The following is a 6,125-nucleotide window of genomic DNA, read 5'->3' as shown; positions in this document are numbered from 1 at the left end:
ATGACCGATTATCAATATCTTCTTCACCTCCGTTGTTATTTGTCACTGAAAGTTTTTTGAGGTCGAACCGAAAAATCCATATGGTTCTTACTGAATCATCAGTCATAACTGGAGCTTGATCTGGGCTGCAAGATATCTTGAGAGGTCATTCAAAATAAGAATATTTTAACTCTCTCACTATGCCTCTGTAAAGCCGATCCAATGAGAAAACGGAAGTAAAGGCTTGCATAATTGCACTGAGAGAAACACATCATCGGCTACCTTCCTGTAGTGGAATGTAATTAAAAACAGCAAAAACATCTATAAGTTTGGGAAATATCGAAAATTTAATTTGGAAGCCACATAGTGACTTTCCTGCTAATTAGATTTTCCATCGAGCTATACACAAGTGGATAAAACGTATTTAAAATCCATTGCGAGATTTTTCGAACCGTGAGGCATCGATTGACCGGAACCAATACGTTTAAGCCCTTACATTTCCCGTAATCCGGCTCTCTCAATGTGGTAAAACTTTTATCACACTTTTATTTTCAATATAAAAATGTCGCAAAATGTTTTGAAAGTAACACATGCCAATTTGATTTGTGTGCTGTCGAACTTTTTACAGCGTACGTGCGGTAGATGGCACTTTGAGCTCACAATGCGCCGTGCGCTCGGTATCCCTTGTGTCGCATATTTGAAATGTGTACGTTTTTAGCAATCGTTTTATATCCTACTAATAGCTGATTATCGTGTTAATTAACGATAATGAACGTTCTAACTGGATGTCATTTACAAAAACTCTCGACAAAGAACATCACTATTTCCTAAATTGTCTTCAAATAGTTTTTGAATTTTTCAACAAAATGAGAGCAGCTTAAACTTTTAAGCCAGTTTTTTTTTTTATCTCGGCGCTACCCAATTACTGAACCGGTAACTTTTCCCGTACGAAAAGGCCAAGAGCAACTTTTGAAGTTTCATTCATATAAAGATTTGTGTAATTTGGTTTATCAAAAAGTTGATCTTTGATGACAAACCCTTTATTTTGATGGTTCTAGAAGTAAAGTTAACATCTCTGAAAATTAGACGTTGTCAGTGCATTACAGGCCAAATGTGTAGTTTTAAGAAACACCTTTTATTTCCTTGAGGCACGTCTTATGTCTCATGTTACATCTATGCAAACTCATATTATTACTTGCAAACTAATATTCTTAGATAATAATTTCTATAAACAAAATGATTAATTATTTCAACAATGCAGTCGCAAGTCTGAAATTCGAAAGGCATTCCTTCGCCTCCCCCAACTTTTCATTAAATTTATATTATCTTTTATGTTACATCAAATAAGAAGACTGCAAAAGTTCTACAATATATATTTATAGAAATATACTGAAAAGTTGAATTTCAGTCTGTTACGTTTAAGTTTGTCCTAAAAAAAATTAAAAAAGCTATTCAGTGTTAGATGTAGGCATTTAAATGGAAAAGTATCAGTGGAACGGCTTTACATCAGAGGATTAAAGGGCTTCTAAGTTATTTTCTTATCATAAAAAATTTGTTAGATACATAAAGTTGTATCGTCTCATTAAACGTAGATATAAGAAAAAAACGACCACTCATAACTAGTTAGGAAGAGAAATTTCTGTCCACTCTGAGTCTTTAAAGAGCTCCGTAATCCACTTTGAAATTAGAAACATTTTGACTTTAAATTTTATCTAAATGTCCGCCACTTTTGTTATTTTCAAGTTTATTAGTCATTAAATTTAAATCAGAGTGAATAGTGTGATTTCCATTAGGTTACTAAAATAAGAATTATTAGTGGCAGGTCTGCAAAAAAAATGGAACGGAGAAATTGAAAGAGGACGGTCAGAGATCTAGCGACACATGTTTTTATTTATTCGCTTCATCAGGCATGTACGCATACAAAGTAGGTACGCACACATCCTGATATGTTCGAAGACGTATACATGCGCGTGTAATCTGGAAAGGATGGAAGAAAAAAGGGAAAATTAGAAGTAAGCATTCGCTGAATCTCTTGAGAAAACACCTAAACTTAGCGATATCGTGTTGAATTGGTTTGAATGTTCAACTACAAGGCCAACTGATGCATGCTTGTAATTCCCTCTTTTTCCCTTAAATCCTTTTCAATCTACACTCGGAAATTTTTTTTTGTTTCAATTTCGTGTTTTTGAAGGCCTTTGCACCCTTCTACCTATTTTATTAATTTAATTTCCTATGCTTCTCAGTTGAGAGAACTGTCATACAGGTGCCACGTGATTTCCTTCATTTTCAGTAGCATCCCTGACATGTATTCTCTCTCTCGATAATTCTTTTATAAAACTTCCGAATTCTGTCCCAAATTTCTGGATATTTTCACTCAATTTGTTGCGTTTTTTTCCCATTCCTTGTTTCATTTATGCATACAAACAAGCCTTATTGCATAACATAATAAAAAAGGTACATGACTGACAAAGGCTTATTTCCACATTTATTTATTTTTCCTCCCTTCTCATTTCGTTGTCTCAAAAGAAAATAGAAATACATGACAAATCGGATACTTCTAACGCCCACAGTACAGCCTCGATTATTCCACATTTTTAGACCTTCAATAACGCTTACGTGGCCGTTACGGCCACATTTCATCCCCCCTTTAAATTTCCTACAAAAAGCAGATATTTTACTATCAATCACATTTTTTTTTCGACAATCCCATTGAAATATGCAATTCCAAATTGATCCCGTCGCTTAATCGAGTGAAAGTGATTATCTGATTGAGCGAGTGGGCGCTTAACGAGCTTTGAGTTTTATCTTCCCGAATAAAATAACAGTTTTTTTCTATTGCGTTGGGAAAAGATTTTGTATCTTTTTATTAAACGCCAGAGGGGTTTTTTGAACAAAGAAAAATTAAATTCCCATTGAATTCGTTTTTCCGCTTTATAGATTGATAATCTATTCCTCGTAGGGTAAGGCGCCAATGAGACGGCATTGGTGGAAGGTACTTTAATTCCAGGAAATGTATGCATTACATAGAAATTTGTTCACTGAAAATGTAGATTAGAACAAAGCTATTTCGTCACCTCATTGCAGATAAAATTTAAAAAGATGTGTCTCTGCTAACGTTAAGCTGGTGTGACTTTTATAGGTCACAACGGCTCTGAGGGTGTGCGTGCCTGGGCTGAAATTCATAATGCAAATTTGCTGTTTCCTCCGCGTGAATCTTGTTGGGTCATTTATCAATTCCAGGGTTTTTAATCCCATGGTAGATACTGCAGCAACCCTTATTGTTAAATTTCTGTTTTCATTATTGGTAAAAAAAATTGCTACATTTAATCTGCCTTAATAGGGATATTTAGAAAAATGATCGAGAGTCACATATTCAAATAATTAAGTAAACCCCAGAACTTCTGTGGTCTGGTTTTAGTAATAAGCATGATAATGTATTTCCAAGTCCTCAGATTTGCTATTAAATTAGCTTCCAGGCTAGCGAAACCTTTACCGCCACTAAATTTGTGTCATGAAAAGCACAATCAAATTTAAATGACTGATAATTTATCAACCGACGCCGCATTGCATACGAAATGAAACACTTCTATTCTACCAGGTTTAAGTAAAAAGTGTGGAAATTGATGACGTTTTCCCGTAACATCAGCTCTTCAAACAATTATGTGAGGAAGCCTCTCAACTACCCTTTGAATTCGAGTTTACCGCTCAGGTCGTTAAAACTTTTGAAAAAGAATAGAATGTTCCCTGGCAGTGACGCCAAAGAGCTGTCTATTGTGGAATGTTCTGTCGCTTTGTTGTTTCATTCATACGAGTACATTTAAAACCTGAAGTGTTGATTGGTTTCTGTATTGAAGAGCGTCGCTAAGGTAGAAACGTCCAAAACAAACACTAACGTGCGTCACCCTCATTATTTTCCTCTCGAATTTTTCCTTGCGTGCGCAGTTATGCAGTTACTTTAAAAAAAGATGCATGTTATATCAGTGTATTCCTTCCCTGGTAAATCTGACATTCCTCAAATAATAATGGCAAAAACGAGCCCTACATGTATCCGTGCTTCTTACCTCCCAAACCTCATTCATACATACAATCCTGAAATTTATTGTTCATTTTTAATGAACTCATTTATTATTATTATTATTTTATGTTATCATATCTGTATTTATTATGAGAAGTTTTGAATAATTGTAATATTGTAAGCTAGCTTCAACGTTGCACGCATGAGCGATAGGTATTGGTTGAAAGAGTTCGTGAAAGCGAAAGTGTCAATTGGATTAGTCGACTTCACTTTCAACTTCATAAATCTTAAATTTTAACAAAACCTACCGCTTTTCTTCATTAAAATAAACACTGCAATACTGAGTATTGACTTCGTCGGTCGTTTTGTCTACAAAATTGTTATATGAATGGTTTTATGATAGGCTGTTTTTTGTATTCTTGCTTGTACTTTCTTTCGCATAAAATTCGATGTGGAACAATAGCCATCCAATCACTTTGCCAGCAAGAGAAGTCAATGGGATTAGAGAAATCTATCAATTCTCTGTTCTGATTTCGTTCTTTCTGTGGAAATTACATTACTGGCAAAGTTACCAGGCGTTTGAAAACTAGGATAACGCAAGTAAGCAATGGATTTCAGCTTTTTGCCAACATTTTCATCTTTTAGGTGTACTCATGAGTGAACTTGAAGACCTCACATCAATTTTACCTGTACGATTTTTGTTTAGTCCTAGATATCATGATTTAAAAAGTATGAATTTCATCGTCTAAACCTGTTAGATCACCATTACCTATCAACATATAGTTTTATTTTTAGAGTATCGTTTAATTGCCTACGTGCTGTATAGCCTCAATCTTTGATGATGTCTGATATTATAGTATTAAATTTATCATTAAATAGGATAATATTATTAATATTGAAGTTGTGGGAAAAGGACAAATTTTAGTCGCTCTATACAAGGTGTCCCTGAACATGGTGCCATGAATTTGACCATGTATCCTACTACTGTAGATCCAAAAATATGAAAACTTGACAAACATATTGAAATGCGGTTTATTTTCGACATATAGGGTGTGACAGGTTTGTTCTTGAGGTTGATTTTTTATTAACATTTTCAGAACGTTTTCAGATAAATAAATGAGATTTTGTACGTTATTATATATTTTTGTGCTCTTTCTGAGTCTTTGTAAAGAAATTGTTGAATTTTTTTAGGGGCGAGTAATACAGGGGGACAGGCCTTAAAATGTATCTACACTTTTATTGTACTTGACTTTATTGTCGATTTTATAGGAAAAATGTTAAATTTAAATATATTAACATAAAAAAGGTACTCTTATTTAAAGTCGAAATTCCAACAGTTTTCGAGTTTCCGAAAACGGTACTGGAAAAACCAAATTAAATTGCGCGAGTTAGCAAACATCATAGGCATTCCAAAAAGTACTGGACATAGTATTTTAATCAAACAGTTGAATATGAGACAGCAGTATGCAAGATGGGTGCCACAATTACTCACAACTGAACAAAATCAGCGCCGTAAAGATGTTTCCAGGAAATGTTTGGCAAAATTTTACAACAATAAAGCTCAGTTTTTGCACCAATTCATATCCATGGATGAAGCATAGCTTCATTATGTTACATCTGAAACGAAAGAGCAGGCAAAACAACAGACTCAAAGGGGAAAATCGGGTCCAGAGAAAATGAAAACCGTTCTATCTGCAGGACAGATGATACCGACAGCTTTTTCGGACGCACATGAGATAACTTTTTATTGACTATTAAAAACAATAAACCGATAATAATATACAAATTTACTGCAGCCTGTGAGTGAAAAATACACGACCGCACTTGTCGGAAAGAAAATGTTTTTCAATCAAAACAACGCACCAATTCGCACTTTCGTCGTCGCAATGGCCAACATCATCAACTTGGTTTCTCACTTTTTGCTCACTCACCTTGTGGACCGGATTTAACCCCTCAGATTGTTTTCTATTTCGAAACTTGAGAAAATGGCTCTATTAAAAAAGTTGCCAATAATGAAGAGGTGGAGTACGAGATTAACGCCGATTTTGAAATATTCCTAGCATTTTACTATAAACAAAGTATCGAAGCTATCGAACATCGTTGGGGATAAATGTGCCAATCTCAAAACGGA

Source organism: Euwallacea fornicatus, chromosome 24 (genome assembly GCF_040115645.1).
Source record: "Euwallacea fornicatus isolate EFF26 chromosome 24, ASM4011564v1, whole genome shotgun sequence".
In the NCBI taxonomy this organism is placed as follows: domain Eukaryota; kingdom Metazoa; phylum Arthropoda; class Insecta; order Coleoptera; family Curculionidae; genus Euwallacea; species Euwallacea fornicatus.
The sequence above is the reverse complement of the archived record's forward strand: the minus strand, read 5'-3'. Positions refer to the sequence as shown.